Source organism: Chionomys nivalis, chromosome 20 (assembly GCF_950005125.1).
Source record: "Chionomys nivalis chromosome 20, mChiNiv1.1, whole genome shotgun sequence".
Taxonomy (NCBI): domain Eukaryota; kingdom Metazoa; phylum Chordata; class Mammalia; order Rodentia; family Cricetidae; genus Chionomys; species Chionomys nivalis.
In genome coordinates, this window is record NC_080105.1 from 60,719,111 (window position 1) to 60,740,790 (window position 21,680).

A 21,680-nucleotide genomic window follows, 5' to 3' on the forward strand; every position below is an offset into this window, starting at 1 on the left:
TAGAGTAGAGACATGCACATTGGATTCACTACCTTTTAAATGAGTTCAGCCTACATTGTTCTAACACATGAAGTACTTGTAAAATGTACAGTAATTGTAATCTTATTTTATTTATGTCCCTTTTCTGTGTAAAACAATGCACGCTGCTTAAAAGAAAATCAGTTCCTTTCTTTAGGAAAAGCAACTATTATGTATCAAATAGTTTTTCAGCGTCCTCACAGTAAAATTTCTGCTAATTCAGGAAAACAACAATTATCTGCCTTTTCACTTTACAGTCAAATCACAAGATTAAAAAAAAAAAGTGCCAGAAATGTAGGAAATACCCATTCATTGCAAAACCTACCATTCATTCGATTCATATATTTGTAAGGAAATAAATAAACCACAGCCGTTAGAATCTTTTTCTTCTTTGACTCTTGCTTCTCCTTGGCACTGAACTTCTACAATGGGGGCCACTTGAGCTTAATGTTCCTGTGGCTTTCCTTTGACCTCCCAAGAAGCCTAAGCCAGTTCTTTAACGTCTGTTGTATCCCAGACATGAAAACTTTTTTTCTTCCTTTTACAGTTCAACCACATTTAGTTCTCTCTCCCACCCCTCCAACTGCCTTCCTGTTTAGCTCTCCTCCAGTCCCCCCACTACCCACCCCTTCCATAGAGTGAGGCCTCCCATAGGGAGTCAACAAAAGCTGGCACATTAAATTGATGCAGGACCAAGCCCTTCCCCTGCATTAAGGTTGAGCAAGGTATCCCACCATGGGAATGGGCTCCAAAAAGCTAGCTCATGCAACAGGAATAGATCCTAGTCCCCACTGTGCTGCAAGAAATCATAAACCCAATAGCCTTTATGTTAACCTCCCTGGTCTGCCAGGTACCTCTCAAATAGACCAAGTTCCATGACTGTCTCCCACATATAGGAGGGCCTGTTCAGTCCCATGCAGCCTCCACAGTTGTCAGGCTAAAGATTATGAGTTCCCATGAGCTTGGTTCAGCTGTCTCTGCAGATTTCCTGGTCATGATATTGCTCATATGATCCATCCTCCCTCTCTTCTACTGGACTCCTGAAACTCTGCCTGGTTTTTGGTTGTGGATCTCTGTATCTTGTTTCCATCAGCTTCTGGATAAAGGCTCTATGATGACAGTTAGGGTAGTCATCAATGTGATTACAATGGAAGGCCAGTTCAGGCACCCTCTCCTCTATTGCTAAAAGTCTTAGCTGGGGTCACCCTTGTGAATTCCTGGGAAATTTCTTAGCAACAGGTTTCTGACGGCTCCCTCTATCAAGACGTCTCTTCATTGCTCTCACACTCTGTCCCTCCCCCAACTCAACCACCCTTTTCCCTCATGTTCTCGTTCCCCATCTCCTCCTCTGTATTGGCCCACCTCCCCCAGTTTGCCTAGGACTTCTCACCTCATTCCCCTACCCAGGCAATCCATGCATTTCTCTTAGGGTCTACTTTGTTACTTAGCTTCTCTTGAGCTGTGGACTGTAGTCTGATTATCCCTTGTTTTACATACAGTATCCACTTATGAGTGAGTACATACTTTGTCGTTCTGAGTCTGGTTACCTCAGTCAGGATTATTTTTTTCTAGTACCATCTATTTATTTCATGATGTCATTTTTTTACAGCTGAGTAATACTCCATTATGTAAATGTAACACATTTTTCTTTATCCATTTTGTTGAGTGGCACTAGGTTGCTTCCATTTCTGGCTATTACAATTACTGCCCTCACAAACATAGCTGAGCAAGTGTCCTTATGGTATGCCTGAACATACCCTGTGATTGGATATATGCCCGAGAGTGCTATCACTGGATCTTTAGGTAGATTGATTGCCAATTTTCTGATAAGTCATATATTGATTTCCAAAATGAATGTTCAAGTTTACATTTCCACCACCGGTGGAGTAGTGTTTCTCTCACTCTACATCCTCTCTAGCAAGGAAATCAGAGAAACGTCAGCCTTTAGAGCAGCCACAATATAAACTTTCTCGGGGTAACTCTAACCAAACAAGAGAAAGACCTATTTGACAAGAATCTGAGGTCTTCGAAGAAAGAAATTGAAGAAGATATCAGATGGAAAAGTCTCCCATGTTCTTGGATAGGTGGGATCAATACAATAAAAATGGCAATCTTACCAAAACAATCTACAGATTAAATGTAATCCCCATCAAAATCCAAACACAACTCTTCATATATCTTGAATGAACAATACCCAACTTCATATGGAAAAACAAAAAACTCAAAAGAGCTAATACAATCTTGTACAATAAGGAACTTCTGGAAGCATCACCATCCCTGACTTCAAGCTCTACTCTAGAGCAATATTAATAAGATCAGCTTGGTAATGGCATGAAAACACAGTTTAGAGGGCTGTTCTCCTACAGGCCATTTATATTTCCATATTTATTCATTACTCATTCACCTCTATGTGAGATCTCATTCACAAATTTGTTAAACTTTTATTGATTTCTTTCCACAGGTTTACTATAGATACATTTTTTTCCAGTTAGCAATTAAGATCAGTCTTTGCTTTCTGAACTGATAGATGCCTGGCTGCATACATTATGATGTGTTGAAGAGCTACCCCTATCCGTTTTATTCAAATAGCAAGGATCTTTCAAATAGATGTATAAAACTAATTTCCCATGAATAGAACTAATTCCCCGTGAGTAGTTCTCTAATTGATCAGACTCCCCATGACTTCTTTCTCATTTGCTGTGCCTGTGTTACTTGTCTTCCATTTTACATTCTGGATAAGTATACAATAAGATGTCTTCTCAAAGAGATTTTAAACAGAAACTTTTTAAGTTGTATCTTTGCTTTCTAATCTCATAGCTTTTTGTGAAATGCCTTTATGATGTATTCAGTGTGGTATGAGGGAAGGTGTATTGGTATATGACACTGGATTCCCAGATCTTAAAGTTTTATCTATTGTAACGCTTCCCATTCAACTTCGGATCCATATATTTCAAATATTTTATCTATACATAATACTTTGCTTATTTCTTGCTTTCATATTGGGATAATTTCCATAATTATTCTTTTAGAATTCTATAAACATTAGGCTTTTAAACATGTGGCTCTCCAATATAACTCTCCTCAGAATTAACCTGTGTTGAATGCCCCCAAGTTTGGGTTGTTAACCAATAAATGCTAATTTAATATCTCATATCTTTTGCTAACCTTAAAACAGAGGTATTTAAGTTGAAATCTAAGCATTGAGAATTAGGATGAATGTAGTTGAATTCTGGTGTCCTGCCTAATTTCTATTGCTCAGAAGATAATTACCCTAATGTAGCTAAAGTTTCTCTCTACCAACATTAAAATGACATGACTCAGTCCACAAATTATAAGAAAAAAATAAAATCAAATTGTAGTCAATGAATTTTCTACTTACAGTATTATCACTTGGATCAGTGAAGACAGAATTACTATTACACTACTTTAATCACAGCGTCTCCTTTACAACCCAGCTCTCCCAATAACCAATAATCATACATCTAATATTCAAGTTAGCCATTTTATTTTATTTATTTTATTTTATTTATTGTTTTTCAAATGGGGTCTCTTCCTATAACTCAGACTGGACAAGAATTCACCATGTTGTGAACTCATAGCAGTTCTCCTGCTTAAACACCAAAATTCTGGGATTTTTCCTATCTGTTTCTATTTTGACAGGTCACTTTTTTCCTCTGTTTCTCCCACTTGAAATTTTTATCAGTTGAAATTCTGGGCCAAAGTTCATTTCTATAGAGGTGAATCCATTCTACTTGTATCTCTGTATGAATATATTCATATTCTCTTATCACTCACATGCTAAAATTGTTAATGCTTTTCTTCATATATATTTGATTTGCTATAAAAAATTAGCAAATATTAATGCTAATACTATGTGTTTTTTATGCGCTCTCCATAAACATGCCCTTCTATTGGGTACATGACTAGACATAGAACTCCTGTGTTAATTTATGTTTAACAATTTTTACCAGTATCTGTAACCCGTCTAACAAAAAGGTAGACTCATTTTAATCTGTATTTAATGGTGTAATTTCTTATTCATCAGAGCTTTAAGATATTCTTAAAATACATTAAGAAGGAAACTACTAAATCCGGTGTTCATGCTTGTTTGTATTTTTATTCATGGCCATGTAGGCTATGGATGTCTCAATGATTTTATCCATTCATAAAAAGTTTTGCCTCTCTAGCCATCTTCAATTATTAACAGCTCTATGTATATTTCTTAATTTTTGTTTCAACCTTCCACCTGCTAGCTATTTATGTCAGGGAGAAGAATCTTGCAAGTTGTTATCTCCATGTCTGAAAACCTTGTTACACTCCAGTGGCTTTATTCCTCATTATATCAGTGGTATATGTATAATTTAGTTTTCTGTAAGTCATTTTACATTATCTCTCAAAGACTGTATTGGTGTTTTGATAGCTTTATTTATCAAATATTTGATAAACATGTACAACCATCTCCTCTTGAGAGTCCTTGAGTTGACTGGAAATAGTTCTAAATTTCTGCTCTTGAGATATCTGAATCATTTCCCACCACAGGAGGTGTTTGAAATAGGGAATAGGTGTGCCGAAAAATATTTCTGTCAAAGGAGCTGTATACGCTGAACCTCTAGTCTTCAGTGAGTACTGAAATTGTGTGCACTGTCTGTTCATCTAAGCATTTTGAAACAAGCACTATTGTCAAACTATTCCAATTCTTTTTCATTCCTCATGGCAGATTGCTTTTATTCCCATGACTTACAATTTTCACAGCTTTGGACCAAAGCATTGACCTAAAATACTACAGACAAAAATCTCATCTTAACTCCCAAGTTTTTATTGTTGTCTCATCATTTACAATGTCAGTTTACAAATGCAGCGTCTACTCAATTCCTGTACATCTACTGAATGGTATCAAGCATAAATAAAGGAAGTTAGAAGAAGAAAATGTATATATTTTATACTAGAGAAATACTAAAGGGATATTTTATCTTACAAGTACAGGCATCATGTTTATTTGCAACAATGAGAGTCTGTCTCTAATTGCTGAGTACATGTGTTTAAACCTTCATTTATTTATTAAACAAATACATAGGAAGCAGGAATTTTTACATATTATCTTTGAAATATTCCAGTAGATTTGATAACAGATGAAATTTTTTAAATCAATATTTTATCAAGATTTATATTACGTATCGTGTTGTCTGGACCAGGGCTGCTGCTGAGGGTCAAGTCTGGGTCTCTGGCCCTACTGTAGCCAGAATCTGTGTTAACAACTGTTGTTCCTAATACCATTGAAAGCAATGCTGGTGCTAGGGTTCTGGGCCACCACCTGAGGCCACGTTGGTGTTGGAGGGACTTTCTGCCATTGGGGCCATGCCAATCTGCATGTCCTGCACCATCACCTGGGGCCACAATGGTATCCACACCCAGGATGTTACCAAGGACCACATCTGGGCCTATGGTCCTACCACAGCCAGGGTTTTTTCAATGTTTGTGGCCCATGGAACCACCAAAGGACACATGTACACCTAGGGTCTGGGTTTCAACCTCTGGCCATGTTGTGTCTGAGGACCGTGCTACCACCTGGAAAATTCCGGTCTGTGTGTCTAAGCAGCCACATTGGGCCACGGTGTCATCTGAGCCTCGGCTACTGATATGGGTCATGTCTGGGTCTACGGCCCAGCAGCAGCAGCACAGGTCTGGTCTGATGTCCATGGCTCCTGTTACCAAAGCTTTTCATAGGTACTGTATATGTTGAAACTGGAGGGTTGTGCTGAGTCTACCCTGCCCCTTACTGGCCCACAGAAAAGTTTTTCCTGCCTCCGCAAGAAAGCTGCCCCTCCCATGGGGGAGCTGATTTCCCCCCACATACAATCAAGAGAGATGTCCCTATCCCTCAGCAAAGGCATGGGAGAGCTGTGCCTGAGGTCATGGGCCTAGGAGAGATGGCTCAGCCTGTTGCCTGAGGGACCAAACTTATTGCCTGAACTGACCAGCTCAGCTACCACCTGGACCCATATCCTGGGCCGTGGCATCTATGACCTGCTGAAATGTGCAAAGGGACTGTTCCTGCGTAACAATAACTATCGGATGACCATGACTTGGGGGCAGCAGCTGGATGACCCAGAGAGGTTTCAGTGATGGCCCAATATGATATTGAACCATACCAATGACTCAATGCAATAAACATCCGGTAGGTGTGGCCGATTGGGCATCAGTATATTGAGTGATACACTGCAGCGACCAATACCACTAGGATGAATGAAGAGGTGTTGTGAAGATGAAGGATCAAGGTGGATTTTTTTTTTTTGCTTCTGTGTTTGTTTTGTTTAGTTCTTAATTAATTTGGGAGACATGATGCAGGGATGTGGGTGGATACAGATGGATTGGGAGGTTATTGGGATTGAAATAGATGTTGTGGAACTTCCAAAGAGCCAATAACAAACTATGTAAAATTAAAAATGATGTATTTTGCATTTATTTTTTTTATTTTGATGAACCTCTTTTTGAGAACATTAATTGAACAAACATAATACTTCCATTATGAGGCTTGCATACAAAAATTGCTCTTGTTCTAATTTGAGAAGTATCCAAAAGACAAATTAAAGACCTGATCCAATTTTAAAGAAGCAAGACATTCAGTTAGAAAGAAGCTGAATGAGTCTTATGCCTCCTGCTGAGTGAGTTTACCACTTTCCTACCCATTATCATAAGTGCTCCCCACCACTATGAGTGAGAAAAGAAGCTGCTGTGGCCGCCACTTCCATGGTGTATGTTGTTATTTTATCCAATCTACTCCTGTAAATAACTTCTCAAAAAACCTTAAATACCCATTTACAAAAGCACTTCTCAAAGCAAAGTACCCACTCATCCTTCCTTCCCAGAATTTGATGTTTCAGCTGCCAAAATTTTATAAAAGATGGAGCAAACCTGCAAAGAAAATAGAAACATAAAAATAAAGAAGCCTAGCAAGCAGAGTTATATATGGTTTATGTTCTTGCTGAATGGTGGCAACAAGCAGTTTTAATTAATTCATAGACACTTGAACTACATAAATGGGCTAAGAGAGTGCTGAAAATTAAGCATAAGTAAGTGAAATATGTATTTCTGATTATAATAATTTATTATAATATTATTGATCATTAGTGTTTTGTATTTTGAATCCTAGGCAAAATCACATTATTTTTTGCTTGCCACTTTGGAGAACACATTATATGTTAGCAGGAGGAATGGATTTAGGGCATTTCAAACCATCCTAATGTCACTCAACACACAGCCTGGAACCCCACATCCCGGTTACTCCAGCTCTGACACCAATCACTATTCCCTGGATGGGCTTTATAATTTCCAACAATACCACAGGCCATGGGAATTTGTGATGGACTGAAGTGTTTCAGGTCTAGCATAAAATGCCTGTAACAGCCAGCTTTAATGTGACTCTCCCCATGCACTCACAGCCAGGTTTTTAACAATAGAATTCTAGAATATATCTTAACATATTCTTAACTCTTCACTCATCACATGCGAAGCTACTCAAATCGCTACCTGTACCTATGTCACCCGTCTCATCAAGTCACTTTGATCTGAATGACTTTATTTAAAGTAATCCAAGCCTGTGATGATACAGTCTTCTACAGGGACCCATGATGCGGCATTAATTCTACTTTTTTCCTATCTATATGTTTTTCTCTGTTATTATTGGTAATTAAAATATATAATATTGTTCCTCCATTTACCACCAACTTAAGAATGTTATCTTTCTATGTTAACAGAAGTTACTTTAGGTTGTATTTTGATTTTCCTCTTGTATTTAATATAGCAATTAAATAGTGTAGCGTGTGTATGTGTGCATGTGTGTGTGTTTATGTATGTTCACATGTAACTTGAATGCTTTCTGAGCTCCCTGTGGTTAAGCATAGAAGAAGATACCCTATTTGGGGATAAGAAAATGTGAGTTTTGATCAGGATATGTTACTGATATCTCCCAGACAGTATCATCAGGGAGGAAAGGTTAAACTCAGTTTCTTGTTGATTTCTGTATGTTTTGCAAAGAAGTTTTGAACTGTCTTCAGCAATAAGATATTGTCATCTAGTTATGGCAAACAAGAAGGGATGTCAGGAAATTGTCTTTAGAATCTCTGGATTCTAAACAATAACACATATGACCAATAACACATATGGAAGGATCTACAACACATATGACCACAACATTTGGAAGATCTACAATATATATGACCAACAACACATATGACCAACAACACATATGACCAACAACACATATGGAGAGATCAACAATTGGTGATGAGTTTCTTATTTAGCATTATATGACTTTTAGGAGCAGTATTGTGTGGTCATGCACGGTATCTTACACACTACTCTATTTTATAATTCTCTTTTTAACTGGGTGACAAAATAGTAAGTATCCATATGACTTTTTCATGCTGTTAGTTTCTATTTGTTTTCTTACTCAACTCTCTTATCTTCACCATTATCCCTTTCCTCCACAATTAAGCCTTTTCTTCTCAGATGATAATTACTTGTATAAAATGTCTTCACTGTCACTCATGTTAGTTTGGCTTAATAGCCAGCTACTATAGCATAGGAAAAATGGAGTCTAAAATTCACTATCAGAGAGGCTGTCTGAGTGCCAGTCATGCAAATTTCAGTGGTAAGAAGCCAGACATCACAAAGATCATGTGGCGTTTATCTCAGATTACTCTATCCGACCACATTTTATTAGCACACTGTTGAGTTGTTCTGATCTATAGGACAGAAGTCCAGAATTTGTTTACTTTAAAAATCTATTAAAGAAGACTGTCCATCTAGAAGTCAGTCCCCACATCAGTTACTGATGGAGTCAGTCACAGAATTTCCGGAAACTGAAAATGCTAAAAGTGATGAGCCCTAGCTTCATACACTAATACTCAAGGTTACCTCAATACAGTCTTGGAGATGGAGGTGAGGTTGCCTGAAAACTCCCAAGTGTTGCATCAGATGGGGGATCTATACCCATTGTCTGCTACCAGAGAATTAAATATTCATATTCAATAGTTTTATTCATAAGGCAATACTTACCTTCTCATAATAATTCTCTCTTAATACTCCTTCAATTATAGGTAATTAAATAAAGTCCGGGAGGTGTTGAGAGATTGTTCAGTGGTTAAATGCACTTGTTGCTCTTGCAGAGTGCCTAGGTTCATTTTCCAGTACACACCTGGTGACTCACAGTCATTTGTAACTCCAGTTGCAAAGGATCAGAACCCCTCTTCTGACTTTCACTGGCACCAGGCACACATATGGTACACAAATATACATTCAGGAAAAATATTCAGATCTGTAAAGTAAAATAAATTCATATAAAAATATTAAGTAAGAGTTCGAGGCCAGCCTGGTCTACAAGAACCTGGTCTACAAGAAGTTCCAGGACAGGTTCCAAAGCTACAGAGAAACCCTGTCTCGAAAAACTAAAAAAAAAAAAAAAAAAAAAAAAAAAAAAAAAAAAAAAAAAAAAAAAACAAAAAAAAAACATTAAGTAAGTTAAATGTAAAGCTTTGTGAGTGGGGAAGATAGAGAATGAGAGAAATGAAGATTTTTTTTTCTACTATAAGAATGTGGTAAGCCTGTAGAAATATAGAACAGCCTCAGCTTTGGAGATTTAAAAAAAATCACCACTATTTAAAGAGAACAAACAACCAATTTAAATTTTTTGTTAAAGTGATTAAAGTACACTATGGCATTTTAATAAATTTTCACCCAGGGGCATAACAACTTTCCACATGATGAGTTTTAAAAGAACAATGAAAGACAAATTCAACTTCCTTTTTTTTTTTTTTTTTTTTTTTTGAGGGGACTCAAACTTGTTCAAAATATCTGTTGAAATAGTCTAAGGGAGATGTGTCAGAACATGTGGTTATGGAAATGTGTCATGCAGAATGTTACAAGTGAACCCTTCAGACATGAGGAACTGGATTGAAACATGTAGTCTTCATGTAATGTGGAAACTGCAAGCATTGATGGTTTAGAAGACCGGAGAAATGACTTAACCAAAAGCATAGATTTTTAATTGTAAGGGCTCTGTATTCTCAGATTCCAACTGATAGCAGCTTTCCTTTAGGTTCATACGCTTACAAAAAATCTTCATGTAATTGAAAAGTGTACAATTATGGTTTAGTTTTTACTGAACTTGGAGATCTCTAGAGATAATTAAATATATGTACACACATGCACACAATGCTGATATATGCATATATTTAATACTTGGTGCTCTGTCAGGACTTAGTGTAAATTAGGCATCCTACATATTTTGAGCTTCATTTTGTAAGTCATCTTGACTATTACAAGCTTACTGTTTCCTTTCCCTACATGAGAAACATTCTGATAAGAACAAATCTTTAAAATTTAGAATGATAATTCCCTGATCACTTCTTGCACACACCCATACAGAACAATTTTAATAGAAGCATATGGACGCACTCATAAAACAACAGTATAGTTCAAACAAAAGAAAGCATGAATGCAATTCACAGGAGGGAGAAGCCATGCTGAGCATATGTTAGATGTCCAGCTCACGTCCATTTCTTTTGATGAAGAACTATTTCACACAGAGATAATAAACAGTACTTTAAATATGTATATGTATTTGAGTGGTGCCACCCACCACACTCTCTTGCTCCTCTTTCTCATTGTTACAAAACTTCTCTCTTACAAACCGAACATTGCTTCTCTGTCATCTCCCACTGACTGTGAGTCACACATTTCTCTCAATTTCTTCATGGATATATTGACTATTTTGAAATGACATCTAAGGTACTGTACTTATTGTTTCCTACTTAACACTTACTCCTGCACCATATGTACCTGCTAAAAGAAAGTAAAATGATAACATTATAACCAAAAATAAAATTAGAGCATATCATCTTGTTCTTTTTCGTGGAAGCAAACTAACAGTACTAAAAGTCAGATGTATTGCAAGGATGATAACTGAAATCACACGTTCTGTGGGGATTGTTTTTTTTTTTCCCCCATTGGAGCATAGATATCTTGCCAAGTCTTTGGTCAGGCCATGGAAGATTAGATTCCTATCTTGTTTTGTAGAATCACGCTTTCCTTAGAGTCCTGAGAACACTGCAGGGGGAGAAATAACACTTCTCTGTCTCTCCATGCATGGGTCCTTCTCTCTATTCTATGTGAGTATTAAGTTTTATCAGTAACTTTAAGAGTAGGATATTCAGAGAAATAGTCAAATTCCTTGTGTTTGGGATGCATAACAAATAGCTGAAATTAATTTTTGTCTTTCTGTTTACTATCGGTTACCTCTGGAAATGGTTCAAATATGCTCCCGCCAGGTCTCCCACATGTCTGGAAAGACTGAATCTCTCCTGTGATGTAAATGTATGCATTTTGGTAAAGTAACTGCTAAGTGAGCCTGCATTAATAAAACTAGGTCATGAATTTTAGGAATGTTTTGTGCTATTGTCTGCTTTTCCTTTCATTTCCAAACTGAGTAGAGACTGTTCTTTAGTTTTCCTGGCCACCCAGACCCAAGTAATCATACAAAAAGTATGTTAATTGCAAAAATGTTTGACCAATTCTTTGGGTGTATTCCTAGATACCTCTTTCATCTTAAATTAATCCATTTCTATTAATCTGTGTATCGCCACGAGGCTGTGTCTTACCAGTAAGGTTCTGCTGTCATTCTTCTTACATGACATCTCCCTGACTATGCCTTCTTTCTCCCTGCGTTCAGTTAAGTTTTCCTGCCTAGTTCTCCTCTGTCATAGGCCAAAGGAGTTTCTTTATTAACCAATAAAGATATAAAACATATTCACAGCATACAGAGGGGAACCTAACATCAACCATCTCTTCAAAACCATAGTGACTTTAACTTAGCTGTCCCTTGACACATGTAAAACATAGGTCCTTTTGAATGTCAGCCATTCTTCCATGCAAAACAGTAGCTTACTTTCATCTTTCATTTGGCATTATATATGACACATACTGTTAATTTTTAAATGAATTTGTTCTCTTCATTATAAGACTTGGAAATTAAATACATGGCCGAGTATAAATTATAGAAGCAATAAAAAGTCCATAGTCTATTAAGCACAGAAACGATACAAACCCTCTCCATCTATCTTCAGTGTTTTGTAACCCTTCTCTATAAATTTTACCTTGACTTCCTTGAAATAAAACCCTGTTCCTGATGTTTGCTATATGTCTCATGCTAGTTATTCTAATTACATTGCATATATAACATTAATGACTTCTGGCATGTTCTTTGCTGACTATTGATAGAGTGTTTACAGATTTTCTTTTGTACTTGTAAATTGTTATTAAACAATATTTGGAGAATAATATTGTACATGTTATAAATTTGTACAAAGTAGCAGTGTTTTTTAATGTCCTACACAAAATATTTACAAAATAAAGTGAAAAATTACATGTTATGTATGTACATTTTTGTATCTAGCACTAATATTTAAACTAAGTTATTATAACTAGATATCTTGTTTATAAAATTTAGTTTTAATATTTTTAACAAAATTTAAACAGTATTCTGTGCCATATTCTGTTCATAGATTTTTGAAGATGTACTCTCTATATTCAAGAAAAGAGGAGTTAAAATTTTAGTGAAATGAGAGACTAACTATAATCTATAAACATTAAATTGGAAAGATAGGAAAGAAGTTTGGGGAAGGGAAGAAGTAAAGAAAGGAAAGGAAGGAAAAAAGTAAAGGAAGGAAAAGAGTAAAGAAAGAATAGAAGCAACAGGGTGAGGGAGAGAGTAAAAAAGAAAAGGAGAAGAAGGGAGAGAAGAAAGGAATGAAGGCAAGAAAGGAGAGGAGGAGCCAGGAAAGAAGTAAAGAAGAAAGAAAGATAAGGGTGAGAAGTAAATGAAAGAGGAAGGAAGGAGGGAAGAATGAAGGGAAGGAGGGAGGAAAGATGTAAGGTAGGAAAGGAGATGGAAACAATGGAAGAGAAGAGGAAGGATTGGGGAATAGAAGAAAACGAGAGACAGGGAGGAAACTCTGAAACTAACAGGAAAAGGAATCTGGTGTGCCTTCATTAAACCACTCTCCTCAAGTCTCAGGGAACAATGCAGAGAGTGGAGCAGAAAATTTATAAGATCCAGACGTCTCCAAGGAAACAACATCACCCAGTCACAACAGGATTGATGCAAATATGAACTCAGAGTGACTGTGAGAGCGAACACCAGGACTGTATAGGCTCAATCCAAGCAAATTTCCAGCGATGAGAAATGAAAAGGACACAAAGCCCACCCCTACCAGGAAACTTTTGTGACTGATGCCTACTGGGAAAGGGAAAACCAGTTTGCTTCAAGAGAATGTCTCTAGGTTTATCAACCACGCTCCAGGGAGGCCCCTTGCCTAGAAATAGTTGGCCCACACAACTGGATTCCATGGTTTGTGTGTGTGTCTGTGTGTGTGTGTCCTTTTTCTTTGGGTTTATTATATTTTGTCTTGAAGAGGCTGTTTTGTTTGCTTATTTTTTTTTATTTTCATTTTGCTTTGGTTGTTTTTTTTTTTTTTTTGAGAGACAGAGATAGGAAGGAGATGAAGTTGGATGATGTAGTAGTGAGGGGGATCTAGGGAGAGTTTGGAGAGGGCAAAGAATGATCAAAACACATTTCATGCTAAATAGAAGGAAAACAGAAAAGGGAGTTCCTATGTGATTAAAAACTACTGATAACTAATATCTATTATTAATAACAGATCTGTCTAAATAGGAGCTCATAAACAACAAGTTTTTAAGGCATATAATTAGTAAAGCGAAGGCCAAGGTAATGAATGAAGGCTGGAATTTGTGCTTCTCTAAAGGATTAGCATGTAATTATTTGAAACTCATAGCTGTAACATCAAAATAGGAGTAAAATATTAACAAATTAATGTGATATTCAGGACTTATATTGGATTAAATTTTAATTTCTAAAACGAAAGGAGTACATCCTGATGGACCTATATCTTATCATATTTCTTACCTCTCTGCATTTGGGGCTGCTTAGAGTAGCTCAGTTCCCAGTCTACTGGGCAGGCTGGCAGAACCATCATCTATCTCACCATCAGATCAGAATGGCAATGCTGATTTTAATCCATGAGGGTGGTACCTAAGGGAAAAATTATTTTCACTTTTCATTGCTATTTAAAAAGAAGTCTGATCATATCACCAAGTATGTTTCTCACAAAGCAGAGAAAGAAAAGCTCACAGAGAACACCTGTCTTCATAATTGTCTGTGAGAGGGTCTTGCCTTCTGCTAATTAGGATGAGTGAGCACGTTCCAAGTAGCTCTGTTTGTTATCGTATTCACAAATGATCACTGAACATAAGATGATTCAAAGGGACTTCCAAATGCAAATGTCTCAATTAAAGAAGACAGGATTCCAAAAAAGATAATAAGCTTGCGATTGATAAATCAGTTACTAAAAATATCCGTTTTTCAGTACTGTGTTTTGAAAGTGCTAAAGAGTATTATCGTCATTCCCTTCAGATGGTGACTGATGCAGATTGCACTGGAAATGCTTCTATCTATTAAAGGTGCGCACTATAACTTTGGTATTTTACCCCTTATTACAATTGACAATTTTCCAGTTTCCATGATGTCTCAATTTGAGACATGTTGCAGAATTACTTTGGAGCATCTTTCTGCATAATAACATTTTTGCATATTAATTAGGCAATGAGATAATGACCCTTTTTCTTCCTTGGAGTTCTCAGTTCCCCAGAAATAGTGTGCACTTCTTTTCCCCCCTAATAGAACTGTGGTTTTTACGGAACAATGAAGGAGCTGATTCAGTGTAGGCGTCTTTTGTTTTTAAAGTACTGTCTTCAATTGTGAAATTAAATTAAGAAGACTGTGTTCGATATTAACCGTGTTTCCCATTTCTTATAAGGTTCATGTGGAAAATTTATAGCAATGTGAAAATTCTCAAGTTTGGGCTGGTCACTAAGTCCCCCTTACAGAAAAACATGTTTATAAATCTGTTCTTCGGGATCCAGTGTCAGAAAACCAACATGAACCAGTTATATGAATCCTCCATTCTTTGGTGAGTGGGTGGCTGCAAAGAGGATTCAACACCATTACCACCTTTCTTCTGCATACTCAGTTGCCTAGCAGAACTCCTACACCAAAGGCTTAGAGCTTTCTTGTTACTGGTGATGTTAGGCATTTATTTTATTAAAGTCCTCTAGATAAATTAAATCACCGGCATTTACCAGGTAGTATAAAAGAGTGAAAATCCAGTGTGAAAAATTCAGAAGCTAATTGGGTCCTCTGCTCTATCACGTTATATTTAAAAAATACATGTTGCAAGGCTGGTGAGATGTCTCAAGAACTAAGAGTATTTCCAAAAGACCCTCTGTCAATTCCCAGCAACCACATGGTGGCTCCCAAATCTGTAATCCAGTCCTAGGATGTCTTTTGCTCTCTTCTGGTCTTTCTAGGCACCTAGCATGCACGTGGTACATAGACACATGTGCAGATAAAACATCCATACACATAAAATAAAATCCTCATTAAGCTTAAAAGGAGGACGGGAGATCAGGAACAAATTTCAGTGTGAAGACCTATTCAGAGTTTCTCATTAAGATCTGGAGTTTTGACCTCTCCTAGATCTAACACAAACCTGGCCTTTTCCAGTCTGTGTGGCCTCTGACACAGACTTGTGGACACCGACCCACACCCATGTGCATGTCTTCGTTGGGAATTTCATTGTTGTGAAAAGACAACATAATCATGGTAACTCTTAGAAAGTGATGCATTTAATTGGGGTAGCTAGTTTACAGTTTCAGAGGCCCAGTCCATTATCATCATGATGGGGAACTTGATGCTGTGCAGCAGGCAGAATTGGTGCTGATACCTGAGGGTCGTCCATCTTGCAGAAAAAAGGTAGTCAACTGACTCACTGAGCAGTATCCTGAACAAAGGAAACTTCAAAATCTGCTCCCACAGCATCATCTCTAAAAAGTCCTTCCTCCAAAAAGGCCATACCCACTCCAACAAAACACTGTCACTCTCTATGACACTATGAAGGCCGAATTCATGGAACCTATCACAGTGCAGAAGCACTACATTCTTCTTGGACAACATTTACATTGATGCAGGTGTCAATGGCATATTGAAAGCCTTCATGGTGGCCCTAGGGAAGTCCTATTCAGGGTCTAGAAGTGAACTTGTGTCTATATTGCACGAAAGTTTTGCAGAGAGGAAGTTTTGCAGGGAGCCAGAGCTCAAAGAAGGAAATGGGCAAAGTCTTTTTGTGAGTGCTTTCTTTTATAAGAATATTTGTCCAAAGAGTTAAAGTTAGACCAGATGTGTGGGATGATGCCTGGTTATTCCACAAGTAGCCAGGGCTGAGCACATGGCTTTATGCTTCTAGGTCAATGGTTCACAGAACTTTGTTCATGAGCCAAGTTTTTCATAGCACTAACTACAGTGTCTTCTGAGGTTTAACGAATGATTTTTTTTCTGAGAATGGCATAGCAAATTGCATGATAGTATTGTACAACCTTATTTAAGGCATTTTATTAAATATTCTACTCTACTCTAAACATGTCTTCTATTTTTTGTGTGTGAACATGCACATGAATATATGTCTCTCCCTTTGTCTTTATCTAGCTTTTTGAATATTTCTTCATATATTAGTGTTCTCTCTCTTCTTCCCCACTCCTCAGTATCTACTGACTTCTTTATATTCCCAGCATCATTTTTCAACTCTTTCCTCCGATATGTTGCCACTCCTTCTCTTTTTCCACACACTCACACACTCACGTATTTGTTCAAGCACAAGCTCATAGATATCTAGTAGAGGAAAATGGAGGAGGAAAATTATAGATCTAGCTTCAGACATGACACAAGAATGCTAAAAAATCCATAGCTATAAACAAACTTTGCATCCAAATTACAGTGCTTGGTTGAAAAAAGCATATTCTACAAAAGTGTTTTCAAATTCACATATTTCTTTGGACCTAAGTGATTGGTTATATAATAAGCACCACCATTTTAACCAACAAGAAATCTTATGTCCAATTAACAAAGCAGACAAAGTCCATCTCTGTGATCAAACAGATGGAAGGGAGTGTTTTCTTTACTGACTAAGGAAGGTAGGGTTATCACTAAATAGTGTTCAGGGGCAATTGGTTGGCAAAACAATAGTGCTGCCAGACAAATTCAGGAGGGAAAGGGGACTGCTCTTCACTACATGACCAGAGCATTTTACTCCATTTCTAGAAACAAACAAACAACAAAAAAAAACTTAGTGATCTGACTGAGAAACACCTCTGTTTAATTTTCAGATTTCCAGAGGTTGCTGTGGAGATGATTGTCTTTAAAGAGTTCTGAAGGCCTTTGGGTTATTTCCAGGCAACTACTTCCTGTTCTGACTTGGAAATAGATTTCCAGATTTTTGTTATTTTATTTCCCTCTCTTAGATGTTTTTAATTTTTTGTTTTTACAATTTTTGACAGAATTTTAAATTTTACCAAAACTTATTTCAGTGACTCTCTATATTGAACTGATATGTCTAATTTCTTGCTACAGTTGCTCTTAAAGCAACAAAAGTTTTAAGTGACTTTTTAGTAAATAATTACAATATGTGTGTACGATTTATCGATATATTAGTATTCATGGAGTTCTCTATATGTGTGTGTTTATTTATTCATCTCCTTAAAAAACAACAACAAAAGCAAGGAAAAACAAACAGGGTTTAGTAAGTAGTTTAACTGAGCTCAAACTTATGATCTTCTTCCATTAGACCCTAAATACTGACATGTACAAACCATATCTGACATTTTGGGATTTTTTATTTTTTAATGACTTTAAAAATGGAAAGAGAGAGTAACAATGAAAATTAAAGTGAAAAAAAGGTCAGTAATTTTAAAGTCAGAAAAGGGTGAGACTTGAGTGGGAGTCTAGGAAGAAAATGGAAGAGGCAACAGTAATTATATTTTAGCTTTAAAAAATAAAAAATGAGTAAGAGTCATGTTATATAAATTTATAAACTGCAGTGAAATTGTAAATGCTAATTGGTGAAGGTTAACCTTACTTTCCAAATAAGTTCACAAATTATTTCTAAGATATTCTGCCTCATTATTGTTGTAATCAACAAACTTTTCAAAAGAAGAGTGGTAGAAGGCCGGGCGGTGGTGGCGCACGCCTTTAATCCCAGCACTCGGGAGGCAGAGGCAGGCGGATCTCTGTGAGTTCGAGACCAGCCTGGTCTACAAGAGCTAGTTCCAGGACAGGCTCCAAAACCACAGAGAAACCTTGTCTCGAAAAACCAAAAAAAAAAAAAAAAGAGTGGTAGAAATTCATGTCCTTTAAGTTTAAGATATATACCATAGCTAATGAAAGTCTCAACATCATCCCAAGTGCTTGACACATGACACATGGAATTAGTGCTGTGTGGAGACACAAAATGCAGACTTTTGTATGATTACTTAGCATTTTAATTTATAGCTTAACAACAGTCTTCAACTTAATTTAATGCTCATGGTTGCATGACTTCCCATTTTTGAATACTAGGAGCATGTGGTTTTCCTAGGCATGGGAGAGGAGGGGAGTACCTGGGAAGAGAGAGAGGAGCAGATTGGAGTTAAGAGGTTAAGAGGACTGATCCACAAGGGCAAGGTAAGGCAGAGGGTAAATGGGGGGGGGGGAGAAGAAGAACAAGAGAGGGAGAGAGAGAGAGACTGAGAGAGACAGAGAGAGAAAGGGGAGATGGTAGAAAAGGAAAGAGGGGAGGAAGGCTGTGTCTAAAGACTGCGGGAAACCATGGGCCTCCCATTGGTAGGGAGTGACATTCTTTTCTATGTTCTAGTAAAATGCATACATAGATTTTTGGGTGTGGTGTTTTGTGACAGGATTTTACGTAGTTCAGGCTAGCCTCAAACTCACTGTGTAAACAGGAAAGCAAGACTGACATTAAATGCTAATCTTTCCACCTCTACTTCTTCAGTGCTTGGATTACAGGTGGTCACCACCCAGTATTTATTGGAAATATTTAGAATATTATTTGCTGTAGTTCATCATTGAGATGCATATTTTAAAATAATCTCATTGCCAATATTTCTGTGCCTTTATTGACCACAAAGCATGTGAGCATCTGTTGAGCATTCTTTACTATGTGAGCCAAAAACCACCTGGTTAAGTGTTTCCCCCTGTCAAGGCAGCCTTGCCAATTACATACGGCTTTGATTGACTGGATGTTCTTTTCTCAATACTACCTGTCTTCATTGTGTTTCTGAAAATGTTTTTGTGAAAAAGGAAGCCATGAACTATACTTGTTCCACAAATATGATCACATCCTTTAAATACTTAACTTTTTAAGCACTGAAAAGGAACTTAAAAATTAGATTCAGTTGCGCATTATTCAACTCCTAAATGATACACTTAGGGATAGGCCTTCTCTGTACACGATATGATCTATGGTGGTGTCTAGAAAGCAAATGAAAATATTTAAAACATTGATGATTTCTCATGAGGTCATGTCTAAAATATGTTGTAAAATGCTTTCAACTGTGTATAAGTAGTGTAACTTAACTATTTAAAAAAACAAACATACTTATTTTCCTCCTTTCCTTTTTATGACTGCAAGAGAACAGCAAAGATGATTACTGAAGTACAAATATCATATAGTTTGGAAAATGTGCACCACAGACACCACTCAAGTGAGTTTGTAACACGAATCTTTAGACAAGTTGATTTGTGCTCACAATAACCTTGTGTTTTGTAGGAGAACTATGTGAAACCCAGTGGTGGAATCTACATGAAGACCTAGTGTTGAGACTTTCTTAATTTACCTGTTAAACTCAACTGGTTAGTTCCACAGACTAAGGTGGGGCAGAGTGGGAAAAAATGTTGTCTGAAATTATGACACTTTGGGTAATAAAAGTAAATGGGGCCATTCAGAAACATCACTTTCAGCAGCACCAACAGGAAACCTTCAATCATCCTCAGTTTCTTCACCTTTATACATTTTTTTCCTTTTTTTTCCAATGTGACTTTTCATTTAAAAACTTATTTCAAGGTGATTGGATTTATTGTATCTTCAAAAAGAACAATCCCATGGCAACAGTCCCTACCAGCTCTCTGGCCCCTCCCACTGGAGGACAAATCTCACTGCAGGCAGTTATTTCAGCATAAAGTTCTTGCTGATGGCAAGGAAGATAAGAGGAGCAGCTGAGGAGCACCAGCACAGATCACACTGTGTAGTTATTGGGGATCAAGACTCTCTCCATATGCCCACAAGCCTTGACAAAAGACCTAGTCCAGCATCCATCAGATGTTGTAATGGGGCCACAGGTGATACGCAGCCTTTCAAGGAGAGAACCAAGTAAAGACATTTCAAAACACTGTATGAAAAACATTGTGATTTCGTTGGCATTTGGAAGGGACTTGCAGAAGCAACTGTTTTTTAAAGTGACCTTCAGATAATTTTACTACAACTGGCCAATTATTATTAATGAAAGGGAGATTCCAGGGCCATGCACTAGAAATGAAACATTCTTAGAGAAACTCTCTTTCAACTCTCCATGGGGTGTTAGGGTAGAAGACTCTTGTAGATATTAAAAGTCAGTGCATACTATACAAAGGGAACCATACAGTTATAAAAGACAACAGGTTTGTTTTTTATTTGCCTTGCTCCAGTATTTATAAAACTAAATGCTGCCCGAGTTAGTGGTATGGACATCATCACTTGATGTTTGCATTAGCTATGAAGGCCTGTATTGATTACTACCTAATCAGTAAAGAAATCAAAACAAAATAAGCATGTTAATTGAACATCACTCACATAGGACACCCAAGCAACTGCTAATGAACTTTTCTATTGCTCTGAGTTATTCTCTAGATTTTAATGCTTTGTATTTTCCAGTGAGTTAACTGTTACACGATAGATATTTAATACCTGAAAAATCAATCTTAGTTTGCCAGCTTAGGTAATGGCATTGAATATCATATAGAAACCGCACTGTATAAGTTCCTGTTTAGGTTAAAATATGACATGTTAAACAGTAAACTCTTCTGGAAGTGTTTGACTTAGTTGACAAGACAGCTTTCCTTTGGTAACTTTGCTCTTTAATTTATGTCTGAAGTTTTAATTGTCATGTAATAAGAAGAGAAACATATGTACACAGAAATTCACATGTGTTTATAGGCAGAAACACATCAATCTACGTGGGCTTCTGGAATGCACACCCTATGGATCCTCTAAGTGTATTTCTAATTATAAAAATAAGTCACCACAGATGTTCTTTGGCGTGCCACATCTTAAGTATAAATCAACCTGAAAATGCATTTCACATACCACCATCGAGTAGCAATAACTTCACTAAGAGAACTTTCCATCACCTTGGTCCCAGAAACCTACCACATTGTTTTATGGTGAAAAAAAAATGGCTAAGTGGAAAAATGCCATGAGATAATTGGGACATCAAAGCATTCCAAACATGGTGCTACAAGGCTGTTGTTCACATGGGAAGGCAGAACAGCCCTTAATCTGGAATGATAACTTGAATAATGTGGAGGGCTTCCAGGAATATGGATGAAATCTTCATTGTAGGTTATCTTCACTCTGATGCCACAGATGCTTTGAACTATGCTAAGTGGGGGAAAGGACATGAATTCACAATGGCCCTTTCCTTACCAGAACCTCATCCTTGAGCAA